Here is a 22,793-nt window from a genome sequence, read left to right on the forward strand (position 1 = left end):
ATAATATTGGGCAATAATAAAACCTTAGTAATTATCACCACTTGCACTGAAGTCTCTTTCTCCATAGAGATTTTGAATTAAGTGGTGAATACAAACCATCAATTTTGCAGTTGTGTTCCACTCTAATAAATTAATCTGTTGTATCATAAAACGCTTATATCCCGGTATGACGATGGGGTAAGAGACCGAAGCGGTCTGAAAGTTTTCCATTTCCACACCCGACAAGGAAAAGTCTCACCAGTGGCACCGGAGTATCAGGTAACATTGTAACAAGTTGGAAGCGTTGTTGTATGGCTGAAGTGAATAATACATCAGATTGCCAAAGATAATATGTGCACTCTGAGTGAAGCTTGATGGTGTGAGGTTGGTTCATTATCGGAATATACCCCTACTCTGTCGTAGCCGGTTGAGATTTGAACATTACTGCATTATGGTACTGACACAGCAGCCCGACCCTGAGACATATATATAATGCAACGGTTATGAGAGAGTTTGAACAAACAACAATTGTTGCAGCGTTTATATGTATTGATGCAAAGACTGCGATTTATATTGGAAATATTGTGTGAAGTTACGGAAGTATTTAAACACGCATATATTAATATACACTGCTTAAAGAGGGTTGTCATTATATAATGGTCTGCTTTGAACGATTGAATTTAAAATCCTCAGAAGAGTTATACTGTTTACAACTGAAGGATTGAGATTCAGCAGCCTATCATCAGTGTATACATATACATACAGCTCACACGTGGATTACTCTATTTAAAAAGCAGCAACTGTGGCAATTTGCATTCATTCTTTAAAGGACAAATATATATGTAGAAACAAGGTTTCCTGTCACTTGCGCAAGTGTGAAAATTACTATAAAAATTTTATTACAACATAGGAACTTCATGATCACACTGTCTGACAGGACTGGTTTAATTCCCAGGAGACCTTTTTTTATCAACTAGGCTGAGAGACTTTTTTCTTTGTTTTTGAAGTTTTTTGCTTTTCAGGTGGTGCTGTTCTATCACCCCCTTGGGATGCCGGGGGGCTGTTATATTCTGAACTTTCTTTTTGAGGATTTTTATATACTTTTATATGAATTATGAATATTTTGGTGTGTTTGTTGGTATATTTGTTTTGCTCAATTTAAGTGGATCTGTATGGTGGTTGGGGTTTGTGTGAATGAGGATGGATTGACATTTGTACCCTTCAGAATAAATATTGGAGTTGACTGTTCCACTTTGGTGGATTTATTACAATTAAATTCTTATTACTAAGACTCATTTGCTGGGATTTATTTATGTGATATTTATTTTGAATAAGGGACCCTACTCTATCCCGTGCATGAGCACTTAGGTCGAACTAGCTGTAAGATAGTGCTGTCACTTGTTTTATTTTTTTAATTTTATTATAGTGTTTGTGATGCTGGAGGGCCTCGGTTTACGGGTTAATAGGTAGTTTATGGGTGTTAGTGTACTTTTTAGCACTTTAGTTATGAGTTTTATGCTATAGCTTTGTAGCGTAAAACTCATAACTACTGACTTTAGATTGCGTTACAAATCTTGCGGGATAGGCTGTACCGCTCACTTTTACCCAATGATCCATCATATGGCATACAATTAATCTAACAAGTTTGAACTTGTTAGATTAAAGTGACAGTGTAGTTTAATGTTATATTCACATTCTAATATCTATCATTTATTTTTAAAAGTTTAACATATTCTTAAAAGAAATATAGCTTAGATATTATGTTATCATTATGTGCAAGGTAATTTAGGTAGATTAAATGATCTTAAAAGAAAAGATGATAGCTAAGTTTATTTTCACATTTAGACAGAGCTAGTTATTGTATGCCATATTGATGACTTTTCACTCTAGTGGAGTAATTTGAAGGGACAGTTAACTCAAAGATATTTCAAAACATAATTTCTCACAATTATCCTCTCTACCTGCTGGAGTGTATAAAATTGTTTACAAGTATTACCGTTAAAATTGTTTGCAAGTATTCAATTATTTTGCCCAAAGATCCATCATATGGCATACAATTAGTTTACATGTAGTATTTAGTTTAGACATTATTAGATTTTAGATATTCTGAAAGGGATACATGCCACAGATAGCAGATAAAGGAAATTCATACATCAGAGGTTAAGTATGGACAATGTATGTGAGTCAGCTTCACAATGTATTGTTATAATACAGGGAGTGCAGAATTATTAGGCAAATTAGTATTTTGACCACATCATCCTCTTTATGCATGTTGTCTTACTCCAAGCTGTATAGGCTCGAAAGCCTACTACCAATTAAGCATATTAGGTGATGTGCATCTCTGTAATGAGAAAGGGTGTGGTCTAATGACATCAACACCCTATAGCAGGTGTGCATAATTATTAGGCAACTTCCTTTCCTTTGGCAAAATGGGTCAAAAGAAGGACTTGACAGGCTCAGAAAAGTAAAAAATAGTGAGATATCTTGCAGAGGGATGCAGCACTCTTAAAATTGCAAAGCTTCTGAAGCATGATCATCGAACAATCAAGCGTTTTATTCAAAATAGTCAACAGGGTCGCAAGAAGCGTGTGGAAAAACCAAGGCGCAAAATAACTGCCCATGAACTGAGAAAAGTCAAGCGTGCAGCTGCCAAGATGCCACTTGCCACCAGTTTGGCCATATTTCAGAGCTGCAACATCACTGGAGTGCCCAAAAGCACAAGGTGTGCAATACTCAGAGACATGGCCAAGGTAAGAAAGGCTGAAAGACGACCACCACTGAACAAGACACACAAGCTGAAACGTCAAGACTGGGCCAAGAAATATCTCAAGACTGATTTTTCTAAGGTTTTATGGACTGATGAAATGAGAGTGAGTCTTGATGGGGCAGATGGATGGGCCCGTGGCTGGATTGGTAAAGGGCAGAGAGCTCCAGTCCGACTCAGACGCCAGCAAGGTGGAGGTGGAGTACTGGTTTGGGCTGGTATCATCAAAGATGAGCTTGTGGGGCCTTTTCGGGTTGAGGATGGAGTCAAGCTCAACTCCCAGTCCTACTGCCAGTTTCTGGAAGACACCTTCTTCAAGCAGTGGTACAGGAAGAAGTCTGCATCCTTCAAGAAAAACTTGATTTTCATGCAGGACAATGCTCCATCACACGCGTCCAAGTACTCCACAGCGTGGCTGGCAAGAAAGGGTATAAAAGAAGAAAATCTAATGACATGGCCTCCTTGTTCATCTGATCTGAACCCCATTGAGAACCTGTGGTCCATCATCAAATGTGAGATTTACAAGGAGGGAAAACAGTACACCTCTCTGAACAGTGTCTGGGAGGCTGTGGTTGCTGCTGCACGCAATGTTGATGGTGAACAGATCAAAACACTGACAGAATCCATGGATGGCAGTGCAGCCAGAAAGGCCAGTCAAATGCTTGGTTGCTTTGGAAGAGGTTTTAGTAGCAGAAATAGCAAGGTTCTTATGCCACTTTACAGATCATTAGTTAGACCAAATCTGGAATACTGTGTACAGTTCTGGAGACTATATCTTCAGAAAGATACAAATAAACTAGAAGCTGTCCAAAGGAGAGCTACTAAAATGGTACATGGTCTAAAATATAAAATGTGCAAAGAAAGACTCTATGATCTAAATATGTATAGTTTAGAGGATAGAAGGGAAAGAGGTGACATGATAGAAACCTTCAAATATATGAAGGGACTTAATAAAATAGAAGCTGAAAGCATTTTTCACAAAAAAAAATGAATGCCAAAACAAGGGGTCACAATCTAAAGTTAGAGGGTAGAAGATTCAGGAGAAATTTAAGGAAGCATTTTTTTACAGAAAGGGTGGTGGATTCATGGAATGAACTTCCATTTGACGTGGTAAACACAAAGACTGTAATTTAAAAATGCCTGGGACATGCATAAAGCTATCCTAAGGAAAAAGTAACATGTAATATGGGTAGACTTGATGGGCCTTTTTGGTTCTTATCTACCGTCAAATTCTATGTTTCTATGTTTCTAAGTCAACTCTTGTTTAGACAATTTAATGTGATTAATTTAAAATTACATGTTAAAGCATAGACAGAATATGACTTTACACTTATTATACTTACATATTTATAATTTTTTAGTCATGTATTTATGAAATAACATAATTGATTTCAGATTCTAATATTTTTCTTTTTTTTTTTTTCTTACAGATTTTCATTTTTGATGAATTCCAAAAAGAATATTGATTTATTGTTAGAATCTTTTTTTTAATAAATATCTTTACATACTATATATTATTTTATTTATTTAAACACATCTTTATATATATATATATATATATATTGTATATATATATATATATATATATATATATATATATATATATATATATTCTCTATCCAAGTAAGATAATAACAAATACATCCTTCTAATATTAGGACATGTAAAAAAAAGATTAGTCCCATGACTGGCAGTGGAGGCTCCTCTATAGGAGCAATTGAGCACGTGAACCCCTTGACCCCTGAAATCTTTTTTACATTTTTAAACCTTTTTTGCTGATTTAAATAATAAAATCCTCCAGGCTCCACTGCAGTTTTGACTAAAAACATTTAAAATTGCTGTTTTTAATTATTTAGGCTGAAAGTTGAATGGTCTTTTGCCTAACACTTCGATCTATCGCACATGCTGTGCAGTGCGATATATAGAAGTATAGGCAAAAGCACTTTCCACTTTTAGCCTGCATTGCCTTCAGCGCCACCTACAGGCCAGCCCATAGCTTTCCTAACCGCACAGCTCTTAGTGTGCGAGAGCCAGCTGTCACGTGACACTCGCACACTAAGAGCTGTGTGTGTGGGAGGAGGAGCATTGTCTCAGTGGTGTCACTAGGGGGTGCGGCCCACACCTGGGTGACACCCTCCAGGAGGTGACACCACCACATTAACTTCATTGACACTTTTTGTAATGTGCTTGTGCCTTGTAAGAAGGGCCAAGGGGTCCACCATCCATTCTAAGACAGATGCGGGATTCAGCAAACCCGGGCACAAAGTGACAAAGGCAGTGTTTCCCAAACTAAGCCTTGCTCTTTTAATGTGACATCATTTTTAAGTCTGTCTGAACTTGTAAAAACCTGCGCGCAGGCTATATCATGTTGCTGCGCGCAGGCTTTAACAGTCCAGTCACGTGAATTCACTCTGAAGGATATGAAGGAGATTGAGATGAACCCCTGCCCAGTCCGGTGCACCCTGATCGGACACCCAGATGATGTTTTCACAAGCACCTTCCCAGGCTTTTGTTACCTTAGTAACCAGTCAGTCCATCATGACTTTGAGCACTTGCAACTCTTCCCTCTCCCATATCTCTGCATGCTGCTGGCAGTGAGAGCTGTGGAGCTGCACATCAAGGTAAGATATGTATTATATGTTTTTAGTGCACCTCTGTTTTACTCGCTGTCATTACTTCCATGATCTGCATATATTGATTCTTGGGAGACTTTCCCTGCTCTGTGACAAGGCTCAAGGTGGCTTGGAGCAGCCTTCAGATACTTTTTGAACACTTTATTATTTTTAAATGTCTCCTTCCCATTGTCTGCATTTTCACGGGACAGCATGCATATCATTGAATGCAAAACAGAGGGATCATTCATGTAAACATTTTTTTTCAGTTACAGACTGTCAAGAGAATGTTTAATATTTTTTTTTGTACGGTCCACACTAATTTATATTATATTGCTATTTTGTATTTAGTTTTATTTGATGCTTTGGTTTAGCAAATTAATAACTGGAATGGTTTGCTGTCTGTATCGTTTTTGCCTGCCTGTCTTTCCTTAGAGACTTTACACTTAGCCCATGATTTTCTAAGGAAAGCGTGGATGGGGAGGAGCTAACTTCCTAAACTCGGAGAAAGAGCCTGCTTCCTTCCTATGCAGCTAGCAGTGTGCTGTGTTTGATACTCACCAGATAGGAGCAACAGGCAGAAAATATGTAATATATGTTTTACTGATATGGATACTTAAAGTAAGCTCTATGTAATATGTTTTTGCATGTCTGTGGGTTTGTGTGCAAGTTCAATTTGTGTGCGCAGTGGGCTCTGTTCTGGTAGTAGTGTGTGGAAGTGAGTGCCTCACTGCCTTGGTTCCTCCTGTGTCTGCATTTGTGGTATCCTTGTGTGTTTTTAAATGTCTTGTAATATTCTCGGATGCCTATTTGAAAGCCTCATGCATTGTACATATAAGTCCTTGGGTATCTTGTGTATATAGGTGGCTAGCCTGTACATGGATATTTATGAGTTTTGATGTCTCTGGTACATGTTGCTGAGGGCTTACTTATGTGGGTCTTCTTAGTGTTATCCTGTGTGTTCTGTATGAGCATGTGTGCATGCTTTGTTGTTTATGTTTTTTTCTGTGTTTGTGTTTATATAGCTTTGTGTGAGTATTGTAGGTAACTAGATCTATGTAAGCTTCAGTTTGTAAGCATGTAAATTGCCCGTTGTGTGAGTTTAGTTTTCTATAAGTGCAAGAGTGTTTATAATAAATTATTATTTTTCTGTGTATGTGATTGTTAACCCTAGAATGGTCTTGCTATTTATGTTTGGTATTTATGTATGAGTATGACTGCATGAATGCACGTGTGTTTATTTGCTGACCCATGTTTATTTATATTTGGTTACTTATGTGGGTATCTGCCTGTGGTATTGCTTATGTGGAGGTATATATGAGGATTTGGGTAATCTCATAAATGCATTGGTGCATATGTATGCTGATTTGATTATGTTTATGAGCTCCTGTACATCTGATTTGAAATTCTGTCACCCCACATAATTTCATGGGCTCCTAAATGATCATAGGCAGATGAAGACTTTTATATGGTTATTGCATATGCAGACATTGAGAATTTCAAGATATAGTAGATTTCCTGCCTCCTTTATGCTAAATAAATGTTTATTATGCCATTTTATCTACAAGCTAGTAAATGTTCACAAAAATTAGCTGCAAATATTTTAAAACTCATTCATCTATCGAGCAGTGTACTCTCTGCCCATATACAGTGTGTGTGTGTATGTATATATATATAAATATATATATATATATACACACATTTCTTGGGGGGGTGACACCATGATTTACTGCACCTAGTGACGCCACTGCATTGTCTTGAGGGCAGAGAGCAGGAAAAGAAGCCCGCACAGCACACAGCAAATGGTAACAGCCTGCGTGCGGTCTTCTGTAGAGAGGGTCAGCAGTTGGCAAATCAGAGCAGCTCTGATTTCAAGCCGGGGCCCCGCATGCCTGTGACATTTTGCTTAAGAAAAAACTTCTCTGCTGCGGACGGTTTGTAAAGGCAGCTATTGAGGATCAAGGTAGGGGCAGCTTTTTACTTTGCTGTATATTACTAGTGTCAGCCGTGAGCTTATCTTGCTCTTACTGACAAGCACACAAAAGAAAGTTTATGTATGATATAACAATGAATGTAGGGAATTTATAGTTTTTCAATATAATATGCTGGATATTTATGCTTCAGGAAAGTTGTATTCTGTGTAAACTCATTTATTTTAAAAACCAAAAGTTATTAACTCAAAAAAATGGATGACAACTTATAATACATTTTTCATTAACACAAATCCAATTATCGCAAATCATTTATGTTACTACATTTTAATCTGTAAATTGTGTGTGGTATGGAGGTAGCGATATAGATAAGAAGGCAATATATATAGCATTGTGTGTGTATGTGTATATGTATGTATATATATATATATACACACACATTAAAATGTGCGGAGCCATCTGAGGGGTGGGCTAGTGCTCCCCCATCTTCAAAAGTCACCAGCCGCCACTGATGACTGGTTGTTAAAGTATCTATTTTACAAGCACATGCCTGATTTTAAATATAATACAGTTGCACTTTTAGTTTGTTTTTAAATATCAACACAGCTTAAGCAGATAATGAGTGTTAAAGTCTTGTATCTTACAAAAGTTAAGGTGGAGTTAGATACAGCCATCTAATTTTTGGTTGAGTGATTTAGAGATGTACAAACCATAAAATGTTAATGACGAGGCTATGCAGTATAACTTTGGTTATGTCACTTTTAAGAAATGTGTAGGGTGAACTTGTTAGATTAAAGTGACAGTGTAGTTTAATGTTATATTCACATTCTAATATCTATAATTTATTTTTAAAAGCTTAACATATTCTTAAAAGAAATATAGCTTAGATATTATGTTATCATTATTTGAAAGGTAATTTAGGTAGATTAAATGATATTTAAAGAAAACATGATAGCTAAGTTTATTTTCACATTTAGACAGAGCTAGTTATTGTATGCCATATTAATGACTTTTCACTTTAGTGGAGTCATTTGAAGGGACAGTTAAGTCATAGATATTTCAAAATATAATTTCTCACAATTATCCTCTTTACCTGCTGGAGTGTATAAAATTGTTTACAAGTATTTCCGTTAACCTTAATTTTGAATTTAAAAAAGTTTATTTTTCCTATGGTATCTCCACCTATTCATAATGTTTTTGGCCTTAAGGCAAAGCTGTGTAAACACAGCCATTATAAGATATTACACGCCCAGTGGGGCATACAATCTATAAGGTAATACAATGTAAATTTTATTTGGTTGATTGGTTTGCAGATATAAGAAGTATGTATATGTAAACAATGTGAAGTTAGGAGATCAGATTATATCTACACGCTAAAAACATTTTATTTTTTGTGGCTTAAAAATAATAATTCATATACAAACAGGAACAATTTAATTTCAGACATTATATACTCTGCTGCTGATTAAATAATAAGGAATTGTAAACACATTAAGTGAACCAAATATTATAGCATACTGTTCCTTTACGAGTCTGCACTGAATAATTAAAAGCTTCATCAAAGGAGCAAGATAAGTGGACAGTTTACATACAAGGTCCTCACACAGGTCAAATAGATATTCAGATAACAGGATCGAGTATGGTAAAATGTGTAATGGGTATTATAGTAAATATCTATTTTTGGTTAACTGTCCCTTAAAATGTTTATATCCCCTCACAGGGTATACACTCATCTATTTAAATATATTATTATATTTAGACATGACTGCATATTTATTGTTAAAAATTACAATTGCATATTTACTATTAGAATAGTGGGTATTATGTCAACTATTTCGTTTTAGTTAATAGCTTGTGATGGCTATTTCATTTGTAGTGAAAGGGAAATGCAACCCAAAGTTAATCTTCCATGATTCCGACAGAGCAGATTTGAATCTAAAATAAAATGTGACTTTGTTAATCACATATGGTTCATTCTCATGTTATTCTAAGTTTGCAAAAATGATATGCATAGGCTTATAATCATCAAAGCATTTGTGGGAAATTTCTGCTTATTTGTGGGTGGACAACAATGCATAGTGGCAATGGTTACTTCACACTATTGCATATCTGATCCTTAACAATAAAGACACTGTGAAAAGAAAAGTATATGTGAGCATTTCAGATAAAATACTTGCTCTATTTGATTTTTAAAAATAAGGAACAGAAATGTGGAATTTCTAATAAAAAAAGTCACTTTTTCTTCTCATAGTAACGTACATTATAAATATGAAGAATGCATTTCACCATTATTGAAATATAGCGTGGTAAACGTATCTTTCAACACGAGATTCACATTTATGAAAATTTGAATATAATTTCACGCACCAGCACACAATCAATGTGCATTGTTGGGATTGTAAATACATTTAATAGAGCACTGTAAATACTTCCCAATGAGTCCCAATATTTTTTTAATAAACAATGAATACATACAATTTTTACATTTTTAATCTAAAATATTTGTAAACTTTTTTTAAATAACTTGATCAATATTAAACATTGAAATGTGTCATAAACATTTAATGATGTGACTGGATTATATTTACTATCGTGATTAAAAATAAAATCTAGTTCAAATGTCAACAAAATAGATTAATATTTTACGGATTCTGTATATTATATATGCGTCACATACGCATTACATTTCCAGCAATTCCAAATAAAAGTCTACATACCAAATGTAGTAACAGCACCCCTAGGAGATATGTGTATGGAAGTTACACAAATATTAATCCATGAACCATTAAGTAACGGCCAATCAGAGTTCATCACACAAACATGACTTTACTCACTGTGGCCTCACAGACATGCTAACAAAATTACAGTATTTTATCCAATCAGATGTACAGATACCATGTCCCATGGTGTATCTCATGTTTACTTCCCCATATAAAAGTCCATTACACGTTGCCATTTTTGTCAGTTCTCTAATGCCTGTTGGTATATTCACTAGCCAGGATATTTCCCAGGTTCACCCGAGCGGAAAGTGCTGCACTGGTCCACGTGGTCAAGGAGTTTTATCCTCAGCTGTTTGGGATTCGGAAGAGGTCAACGAGTGTGGCAATCAAAAGGGCCCTCTGGGTGTCTATCACCGTTTCTGTGAATTCGATGCATGACGTCCAGAGGAGCATGGAGCAAATCATGCGGAGATTCGGGGATATGAGATTGAGGCTTCACAATAAAGTCCGCCTCATGAGGGAGTGGAGAAGTGCCCGGCAGAGAGATGAGGAGCCAAGCCCACCCCCACGGAAACTTTTTCTACAACCTCATGAGGAGGCTTTATGCACCCTCCTCAATTTCAGTTTCCCCCGCAGATTTGATTTCGCCTGCTCCTCGGCCCCCTCCCAGTCTCCAGCTGCTGGTCCTGAAACTCCTGACCCGGAGGCCAGTGCAGCTCCAATCGGTGACCTGGGAGAAGAAGGCACTTCAGAGGCTTAACCAGATAAAGATAAGATTTGAGTATATATTTAAGCAATGTGTATATAGTCATATATTCAACCTATATAGATCTCACAACAGACGTTACCTATGATGGTAGACATCTGAATTTAGATTTGTCACACATCAAATAGGAATAATGCTTTTTCTTGCGCTATCCCGAATATGCATCACAGAAATAAAATGGAATTGCGCATCCGTGAAATCCCTATCCTCCGCAATTTCATACATTGAATATACAGTTGCAAGAAAAAGTATGTGAACCCTTTGGAATGATATGGATTTCTGCACAAATTGGTCATAAAATGTGATCTGATCATCATCTAAGTCACAACAATAGACAATCACAGTCTGCTTAAACTAATAACACACAAAGAATGAAATGTTGCCATGTTTTTATTGAACACACCATGTAAACATTCACAGTGCAGGTTGAACAAGTATGTGATCCCTTGGATTTAATAACTGGTTGAACCTCCTTTGGCAGCAATAACTTCAACCAAACGTTTCCTGTAGTTGCAGATCAGACATGCACAACGGTCAGGAGTAATTCTTGACCATTCCTCTTTACAGAACTGTTTCAATTCAGCAATATTCTTGGGATGTCTGGTGTGAATCGATTTCTTGAGGTCATGCCACAGCATCTCAAACGGGTTGAGGTCAGTACACTCAGACTGGGCCACTTCAGAAGGCGTATTTTCTTCTGTTTAAGCCATTCTGTTGTTGATTTACTTCTATGCTTTGGGTCATTGTCCTGTTGCAACACCCATCTTCTGTTGAGCTTCAGCTGGTAGACAGATGGCCTTAAGTTCTCCTGCAAAATGTCTTGATAAACTTGAGAATTAATTTTTCCTTCGATGATAGCAATCCGTCCAGGCCCTGACACAGCAAAGCAGCCCCAAACCATGATGCCCCCACCACCATACTTCACAGTTGGGATGAGGTTTTGATGTTGGTGTGCTGTGCCTCTTTTTCGCCACACATAGTGTTGTGTGTTTCTTCCAAACAATTCAACTTTGGTTTCATCTGTCCACAGAATATTTTGCCAGTACTGCTGTGGAACATCCAGGTACTCTTGTGCAAACTGTAAACGTGCAGCAATGTTTTGTTTGGACAGCAGTGGCTTCCTCTGCGGTATCCTCCCATGAAATCCATTCTTGTTTAGTGTTTTATGTATTGCAGATTCGCTAACAGGGATGTTAGCATTTGCCAGTGACTTTTGTAAGTCTTTAGCTGACACTCTAGGATTCTTCTTCACCTCATTGAGCTGTGCTCTTGCAGTCATCTTTACAGGAAGGCCACTTCTAGGGAGAGTAACAGCAGTGCTGAACTTTCTCCATTTATAGACAATTTGTCTTACCGTGGACTGATGAACAGCAAGGCTTTTGGAGATACTTTTATAACCCTTTCCAGCTTTATGCAAGTCAACAATTCTTAATCGTAGGTCTTCTGAGAGCTCTTTTGAGCGAGGCATCATTCACATCAGGCAATGCTTCTTGTGAAAAGCAAACCCAGAACTGGTGTGTGTTTTTTATAGGGCAGGGCAGCTGTAACCAACACCTCCAATCTCATCTCATTGATTGGACTCCAGTTGGCTGACATCTCACTCCAATTAGCTCTTGGAGATGTCATTAGTCTAGGGGTTCACATACTTTTTCCACCTGCACTGTGAATGTTTACATGGTGTGTTCAATAAAAACATGGCAACATTTCATTCTTTGTGTGTTATTAGTTTAAGCAGACTGTTATTGTCTATTGTTGTGACTTAGATGATGATCAGATCACATTTTATGACCAATTTGTGCAGATATCCATATCATTCCAAAGGGTTCACATACTTTTTCTTGCAACTGTAGATTCATACAAAAGTTAGAAATATTCATTTGTATCATTCAATCTTTACAATGATCCTATTGGAATATCGTGATACAAACAATTGTAAATATATTCAAAAACTTTACAAATTATACTCATCACACTACTAGATCCAAATCAATTCATAATCACGGATGCGCAATTACGCTTTTTAATTATTGTGCAATGATCATGGAAAATATAATTGCGCAGAGATGTGAACATGTGATTGCTGTAACAGTGGCATTACTTTAGACATGTTGGTCAAATGTATACATTAATTAGTATAAATGTGAAGAATACAGTATCCTGATTTTCAATCTTCTAAATTAAAAAAGCTATACTAGCAGTATAAAATTAAAAATTGACAGATCAATGTATAACAATTGATGACAATGCAAGAATACATAAAATTACTTAAAGGGGCAGTCAACACCAGAATTGTTGTTGTTTAAAAAGAAAGATAATCCCTTTTTTACTCATTCCCCAGTTTTTGGCCTCTAGTTATGAAGCCGTCTACTTACCTGCATTCGCCAGCCCAATACGCTCGCCTGAACTCGCCTAACATCGCTGCCGCGGACCTGAATATGTTCACCAAAGTTATCAAGAAAGTTGTCAAGAAGCCGCGCACCAAGTACGGAGCGATAAGCAGCGGACTGTTGTTAACTGACAGTCATCGATCTCGCTGCTCATCGGCTTCTTCGCAGCTTTCTTGTTAGCCTGTCACTAAGCACCCTCACTAACTATACTGTTTTACCCCCTAAACCGCCGCTCCCGGAGCCTCCCGCACCTAAATAAAGTTATTACCCCCTAAACCGCCGCTCCTGGACCCCGCCGCAACTATAATAAATATATTTCCTAATCTGTCGACCCCCTATACCGCCGTCACCTATATTCAAGTTATTAACCCCTATCCTGTGGATCCCGCAACTAAATAAATTGTTTAACCCCTAAACCGCTGAACCCGGAGTCCATCGCCACCTATATTAAAGTTATTAACCCCTATCCTGCCCCCCACTACACCGCCGCTGCCTACATTAAACTCATTAACCCCTAAACCGCCACTCCCGGACCTCACCGCAACTAAATTAAATGTTTAACCCCTAAACCGCTGCTCCCGGACCCTGCCGCCACCTATATTAAACTTATTAACCCCTATCCTGACCCCCTATACCGCCGCCACCTATATTAAACTTATTAACCTCTATCCTGACCCCCTATACCGCCGCCACCTATTTTAAACTTATTAACCCCTAAACCTAAGTCTAACACTAACCCTAACCCCCCTAACTTAAATATTATTTTAATAAATCTAAATACATATTACTCGTATTAACTAAATTAATCCTATTTAAAACTAAATACTTACCTGTAAAATAAACCCTAAGATAGCTACAATATAACTATTAATTATATTGTAGCTATTTTAGGATTTATTTTTTATTTTACAGGCAACTTTGTATTTATTTTAACTAGGTACAATAGCTATTAAATAGTTATTAACTACAATACTTACAAAATTACCTGTAAAATAAATCCTAACCTAAGTTACAATTAAACCTAACACTACACTATTATTAAATTAATTAAATAAATTAACTACAATTACCTAACATTAAATTAAATTAAATAAACTAAACTATAGTACCAAACCCCCCCCACTAAATTACCGAAAATAAAAAAGAATTACAAGAAGTTTAAACTAATTACACCTAATCTAAGCCCCCTAATAAAATAATAAAGCCCCCCAAAATAAAAAAATGCCCTACCCTATCCAAGATGGCGTCCCTCGAATTCCGATTGGCTGATAGGATTCTATCAGCCAATCGGAATTAAGGTAGGAAAAATCTGATTGGCTGATTCAATCAGGCAATCAGATTGAAGTTCAATCCGATTGGCTCATCCAATCAGCCAATCGGATTGAGCTCGCATTCTATTGGCTGATCGGAACAGCCAATAGAATGCGAGCTCAATCCGATTGGCTGATTGGATCAGCCAATCGGATTGGATTGAACTTCAATCTGATTGGCTGATTGATTCAGCCAATCAGATTTTTCCTACCTTAATTCCGATTGGCTGATAGAATCCTATCAGCCAATCGGAATTCGAGGGACGCCATCTTGGATGACGTCCCTTAAAGGAACCTTCATTCGTCGTTCAGTCGTCAGTTGAAGAGGATGGCTCCGCGGCGGCTCCTTGGAAGATGGCTCTGCTCCGAAGATTGAAGACGCCGCTTGGATGAAGACTTCTGATGGATGGAGGGCCTTCTCTGTGCCACTTGGATGAAGAATTCAGCCCGGCTGGGTGAAGACGGATCAAGGTAGGGTGATCTTCAGGGGGTTAGTGTCAGGTTTTTTAAGGGGGGTTTGGGTGGGTTAGAGTAGGGGTATGTGGGTGGTGGGTTTTAATGTTGGGGGGGATGTATTTTTTTTTACAGGTAAAAGAGCTGATTACTTTGGGGCAATGCCCCGCAAAAAGCCCTTTTAAGGGCTGGTAAAAGAGCTGGTTACTTTGTAATTTAGAATAGGGTAGGGCATTTTTTTATTTTGGGGGGCTTTATTATTTTATTAGGGGGATTAGATTAGGTGTAATTAGTTTAAACTTCTTGTAATTCTTTTTTATTTTCTGTAATTGAGTTGTTTTTTTGGGTACGATACTTTAGTTTATTTAATTTAATTTAATGTTAGGTAATTTTAGTTAATTTATTTAATTAATTAATTTAATGATAGTGTAGTGTTAGGTTTGATTGTAACTTAGGTTAGGATTTATTTTACAGGTCATTTTGTAAGTATTTTAGCTAGGTAGTTATTAAATAGTTAATAACTATTTAATAACTATTGTACCTGGTTAAAATAAATACAAAGTTGCCTGTAAAATAAAAATAAATCCTAAAATAGCTACAATATAATTAATAGTTATATTGTAGCTATCTTAGGGTTTATTTTACAGGTAAGTATTTAGTTTTAAATAGGATTAATTTAGTCAATACGAGTAATATGTATTTAGATTTATTAAAATAATATTTAAGTTAGGGGGGGTTAGGGTTAGTGTTAGACTTAGGATAGGGGTTAATAATATTAATATAGGTGGCGGCGGTATAGGGAGGGGCAGGATAGGGGTTAATAACTTTAATATAGGTGGCGTCGGGGTCTGGGAGCAGCGGATTAGGGGTTAAACAATTTATTTAGTTGCGACGGGGTCCAGAATCCGCAGGATAGGGGTTAATAAGTTTATGTAGGTGGCGGCAGTCTAGGGGACGGCAGATTAGGGGTTAATATGTATAATGTAGTGGCGGCGGGGTCCGGGAGCGGCGGTTTAGGGGTTAACATGTTTATTATAGTTGCGGCAGGGTCCGGGAGCGGCGGTTTAGGGGTTAATAAGTTTATTTAGTTGCGGCGGTGTAGGGGGGCAGATTAGGGGTGTTTAGACTCGGGGTACATGTTAGGGTGTTAGGTGTAAACGTTTCCATAGGAATCAATGGGATATCTGGCAGCAGCGAACATAAGCTTTCGCTATGGTCAGACTTCCATTGATTCCTATGGGATCCGCCGCCTCCAGGGCGGCGGATTGAAAAACAGGTACGCTGGCCCAGAATAGTGGCGAGCGTACCTGGTAGTAGTTTGATAACTACCAAAAGTAGTCAGATTGTGCCGAACTTGCATTCGGAACATCTGTAGTGACGTAACCATCGATCTGTGTTGGACTGAGTCCGGCGGATCGTAGGTTACATCACTATATTCTACTTTTGCCGGGTTGTAGGGCTTAATAACTAAGGTGAATCAGCCTCGCCACAAATACGCTGCGGAATTCCAGCGGAATTCCAGCGTATTTGCGGTTGACGGCTTGATAACTAGAGGCCTTTACCTCTGTGATTATCTTGTATCTAAGCCTCTGCAAACTTCCCCCTTATTTCAGTTCTTTTGACAGACATGCATTTTAGCCAATCAGTGCTGGCTCTAGGGTAACATCACGTGCATGAGCTCAATGTTATCTATATGAAACACATGAACGAATGCCCTCTAGTGGTCAAATGCATTCAGATTAGAGGCAGTCTTCAATGTCTAAGAAATTAGCATATGAACCGCCTAGAATTAGCTTTCAACTAAGAATAAGAAGAGAACAAAGCAAAATTGGTGAGAAAAGTAAATTGGAAAGTTGTTTAAAATTGCATTCCCTATTTAAATCATGATAGTTTTTTTTGGGACTTGACTGTCCCTTTAAAGGGACAGTCAACAACATAAAAGATTGTAAATAAATATACATGATCTCTTTATTTATGAATACATTTTATTAAACAATGAACTCACATGAAGAATTAAAATATGTTTAACTTTGTCAATTTAAAAAACATTGTATGATTGTTTGTGTCAAAGTTCAGATTTGTATTAATGATATCCAATAATTATTGAATATTTTACAGAGCTGGATGTTGGAGCTGGTCCCTCAAGCCTGGGTTTGTCTCAGTCTGGTATGCCTCATTATACTTCTCTTTTGGCTTAGACATTTGGACATAACATTGCTTAATCCATTCACATTGATCTACTGTATATTAACATGGATCCTCTAATTTGATTTCAGTTTCACGATTTTATATATAAGCAAATTCTAACAACACCATGATGAAATAGTTTAAAATATATCTTATGTCCTGCATTGTGATCAATATGTGTTGTGTCAGAAACCAGATTACTGTACATTGTACAAATTTATATATGTGCCACATGAATTATGCTCTAGTTGTCACCAGTTGTTATTCAAAGTGTTGTCTGTCTGAATTTATTTAAAAACAGGGACCAATAGTTATTTTTAGATATGCCATAGATTAATATGATAAGAACCTGATGTCTAATATTTTAAGAAATCCGACATATGTGAAAGACATCATTTTCTTTACACTCACCTTGATGAACTAATTAATTTATTTTTCATATTAGTGGTCTAGTCTTCACATTTCGAAAGATATGATTTTATATAGTTTTGAATAATTTTATTTTATAATACAAAATATGTATATTTAAAGCTGATGTACAAATTGTGTTACATGATATTTATTTATATCATTAATAGATCTAGTTATTTTGTCAAGCCCGGGGGGATCCATCACCGATGCAGACCTGCCTTTGCAGGATGCTGGTAAGTCCATTGACTCATTCATACATCATTAAAGGTGTCTTTTTCAAAAATATTCAGATCATGATTATGATGAAGCATTCCATTTGAATAAAATTTATAATGTACTCCTCTAATTATATATATTATGCAAATAGTTATTTTGCCCTATTTAAAGTTCCTCCTGATGTATTTCAAAGGCAACTTGGTCTTAAAATTCCACTATCATCAATGGAAAAAAAAGTTGTAGTAAAGGTAGAAGTTGAGGGTTCCAAACTGTAGCGCTCGTAGAATGGAGGAAACATAAACAAAAAAACACTTTATGGTGCAGTATGAATATACTAGTAAACAGTATAGTGCAGGAAGTAAAAAATGTGTTGCTCACCTTTTCAAACCTCAAACGTGTGAGGTATGTGAGGAGCGTTGGAGGGAGTTTATCCCTATCTATGTTAAAGATGTTTGTCTTGGTGACCGGTTGGAGTGTGGTACTTGATACTTGTTACTTTATGGTGTCTTTGGAGAGTGCTTCTCCTCTGTAGAGTATGGTATCTTTAGTTTCCAGTGATGGATTTCATCTGTATGGTGTGGATTGAATCCTTTCTTATCCAGGAGTATGCTGTTATCTTTATGGGGAATCAAATAACATAATTTATGTAAGAACTTACCTGATAAATTCATTTCTTTCATATTAGCAAGAGTCCATGAGCTAGTGACGTATGGGATATACATTCCTACCAGGAGGGGCAAAGTTTCCCAAACCTCAAAATGCCTATAAATACACCCCTCACCACACCCACAAATCAGTTTAACGTATAGCCAAGAAGTGGGGTGATAAGAAAAAAGTGCGAAAGCATAATAAATAAGGAATTGGAATAATTGTGCTTTATACAAAAAAATCATAACCACCACAAAAAAGGGTGGGCCTCATGGACTCTTGCTAATATGAAAGAAATTAATTTATCAGGTAAGTTCTTACATAAATTATGTTTTCTTTCATGTAATTAGCAAGAGTCCATGAGCTAGTGACGTATGGGATAATGACTACCCAAGATGTGGATCTTGCACGCAAGAGTCACTAGAGAGGGAGGGATAAAATAAAGACAGCCAATTCCGCTGAAAACAATCCACACCCAAAATAAAGTTTAAATCTTATAATGAAAAAAACTGAAATAATAAGCAGAAGAATCAAACTGAAACAGCTGCCTGAAGTACTTTTCTACCAAAAACTGCTTCAGAAGAAGAAAACACATCAAAATGGTAGAATTTAGTAAAAGTATGCAAAGAAGACCAAGTGGCTGCTTTGCAAATCTGATCAACTGAAGCTTCATTCCTATACGCCCAGGAAGTAGAAACTGACCTAGTAGAATGAGCTATAATCCTTTGAGGCGGAGTTTTACCCGACTCGACATAGGCATGATGAAACAAAGATTTTAACCAAGATGCCAAAGAAATGGCAGAAGCCTTCTGACCTTTCCTAGAACCGGAAAAGATAACAAATAGACTAGAAGTCTTTCGGAAATCCTTAGTAGCTTCAACATAATATTTCAAAGCTCTAACTACATCCAAAGAATGCAACGACTTTTCCTTAGAATTCTTAGGATTAGGACACAATGAAGGAACCACAATTTCTCTACTAATGTTGTTAGAATTCACAACCTTAGGTAAAAATTTAAAAGAAGTTTGCAACACCGCCTTATCCTGATGAAAAATCAGAAAAGGAGACTCACAAGAAAGAGCAGATAATTCAGAAACTCTTCTAGCAGAAGAGATGGCCAAAAGAAACAAAACTTTCCAAGAAAGTAATTTAATGTCCAGCGAATGCATAGGTTCAAACGGAGGAGCTTGAAGAGCCCCCAGAACCAAATTCAAACTCCAAGGAGGAGAAATTGACTTAATAACAGGTTTTATACGAGCCAAAGCTTGTACAAAACAATGAATATCAGGAAGACTAGCAATCTTTCTGTGAAAAAGAACAGAAAGAGCAGAGATTTGACCTATCAAGGAACTTGCAGACAAACCTTATCCAAACCATCCTGAAGAAACTGTAAAATTCTAGGAATTCTAAAAGAATGCCAAGAAAAAATGATGAGAAAAATACCAAGAAATGTAAATCTTCCAGACTCGATAATATATCTTCCTAGATACAGTTTTACGAGCCTGTAACATAGTATTAATCACAGAGTCAGAGAAACCTCTATGACTGAGAATCAAGCGTTCAATCTCCATACCTTCAAATTTAAGGATTTGAGAAACCTGATGGAAAAAAGAACCTTGCGATAGAAGGTCTGTTCTTAACGGAAGAGTCCATGGTTGGCAAGTGGCCATCCGGACAAGATCCGCATACCAAAACCTGAGAGGCCATGCTGGAGCCACCAGCAGAATAAACGAACGCTCCTTTAGAATCTTGGAAAAAGAACTAGAGGCGGAAAGATATAAGCAGGATGATACTTCCAAGGAAGTGACAATGCATCCACTGCTTCTGCCTGAGGATCCCTGGATCTGGACAGATACCTGGGAAGCTTCTTGTTTAGATGAGAAGCCATCAGATCTATTTCTGGAAGTCCCCATATTTGAGCAATCTGAAGAAATACCTCTGGGTGAAGAAACCATTCGCCCGGATGTAGCGTTTGGCGACTGAGATAATCCGCTTCCCAATTGTCTATACCTGGGATATGAACCGCAGAAATTAGACAGGAGCTGGATTCCGCCCATACAAGTATTCTAGAGACTTCTTTCATAGTCAGAGGACTGTGAGTTCCTCCTTGATGATTGACAAATGCCACGGTTGTGACATTGTCCGTCTGGAAACAAATAAACGACTCTCTCTTTAGAAGAGGCCACGACTGAAGAGCTCTGAAAATTGCACGGAGTTCCAAAATGTTGATTGGTAATCTCGCCTCCTGAGATTCCCAAACCCCTTGTGCTGTCAGAAACCCCCATACAGCTCCCCAACCTGTCAGACTTGCATCTGTTGAGATCACAGTCTAGGTTGGAAGAACAAAAGAAGCCCCCTGAACTAAACAATGGTGTTCTGTCCACCACGTCAGAGAGTGTCGAACAATCGGTTTTAAAGATATTAATTGAGATATCTTTGTATAATCCCTGCACCACTGGTTCAGCATACAGAGCTGAAGAGGTCGCATGTGAAAATGAGCAAAGGGGATCGCGTCCAATGCAGCAGTCATAAGACCTAGAATTTCCATGCATAAGGCTACCGAAGGGAAAGATTGAGACTGAAGGTTTCGACAAGCTGAAACCAATTTCAGACGCCTCTTGTCCGTCAGAGACAGAATCAAGGACACTGAATCTATCAGGAAACCTAAAAAGGTTACCCTTGTCTGAGGAATCAAACAAACTTTTTGGTAAATTGATCCTCCAAGGTTCTTTCTAGTGAAAATGAGCAAAGGGAATTGAATCCAATGCTGTGGCCATAAGACCTAAAACTTCTATGCATATATAGCAACTGAAGGAAATAATAGAGACTAAAGGAACCGATAGACGGAACCCAATAAAATTATCCCTTGTCTGATAGAGACAAGGACAGTGACACAAACTATCTGGAAACCTAAAAAAGGTGACCCTTGTGTGAGGAATCAAGAGCTTTTGAAAAAAAGATCCTCTAACTATGTCCTGAAGAGTAAGTAAATCATATGAGATTCTGCATCCTCAGAAAATAATCTGAATGAAAACAGAAAAATGAAAATATCCATTTATTGTATCTAATGAAAACAAATAATGCTATCAATGACCATAAAAAGGCAAAATAGTTTGAATAAAACTCCAAAACCCGGTTCCTCAAAAGGAACTGGAAGAAATACCCCAGAAGATTCCAGGTCTGAGCAGCGCTTGAACCCCATGGGTGCCCAGCCATGCTTCAACAGTACCCAAAATATATAGGACAGAAACACAGTTAAAGAAAGTGTTAGCCTTACTGGAATAAAATCAAAGAAATTTGGACAAAATAAATTTCAAAGAAGTCTTAACCTGCCCCTTACCAGCCAAGCTGGAATACGGCACGTACATCGCAATATTAGGGAGCTGATTTCGAACTCCAATTATAGACATGTTACTTGGGAAAGAACTCAGGAATTTGTTCCTTAATAAGAACAACCAAACCAGTATAAGCTTAAAGTTTTAGTCTTAGAACTCAATCTTGAAGCCCAGAGTAACAGTTAAGAATTGAATCCAATTATAAAACAAATAATTGATTATCTTAGAACAAAAGAAATATGGATTTTTTTTTTTAAAAAATCACAAAATTCTTCTAGCTAAAAAAAGCTAAAGACATAGATTAATCCTCATTTGCGAAAATATTCAATAAAATGAAGACACAAATGAAATTATTAGCATGATAGTCCAGTTTAAAGGACCAGCCAATACAGTGGACTTGCATAATCAATAAATGCAAAACAACAAGACAAATGCAACAGCACCTAGTCTAGTAAATGTTGTCCCTTTAACAATGCTAAAATAAATCATAATCTGATACTTGATCTTAAAGTAAACAGAGAAAATGAAGCAATTGCAATATCCAAATAAATCACAGGACCAAGAAAAGTACCTGAAACTAAATAATTTTCCATAAATAAGATACAACTATCTAAAGGAAAATAAATACTATTTTCCTATAGAAACAATAGCATAATTAGTAGAATTAGAGATAGCCCCAATAAATTGGAGAACCCTCCAAATTGAGTTTAACTGCTGGCAAAGAATATAGTTTAAAACCTTTGAAAAGAAAATTCTCAGCCTATTCCTTTCCCTAGTATGGGGAATTGGAAAGAAAACCTCTGAAAACACAGAAGAAATAAATAGGCAGAAATAATGTCAGCTAGTCTTAAAGAACTAGTTACCTTAATATCCAAAATAATCAACACCTTTTCAACAAAGAACAAATGTACTTTAATAATAGAAAAATAATAAAAAAGTAGATTTGTTAGTGTCAATATCTGATGAAGAAAATTTCTGAAAGAGAAAAAAAACATCATCAGAGAAGGATAAATCAGTATGTTGTTGGTCATTTGAAACTTCAATAATTAAAAAAGAAGTGAAAAAAGACCTAAA

The sequence above is a fragment of the Bombina bombina genome, chromosome 2 (assembly GCF_027579735.1).
Source record: "Bombina bombina isolate aBomBom1 chromosome 2, aBomBom1.pri, whole genome shotgun sequence".
In the NCBI taxonomy this organism is placed as follows: domain Eukaryota; kingdom Metazoa; phylum Chordata; class Amphibia; order Anura; family Bombinatoridae; genus Bombina; species Bombina bombina.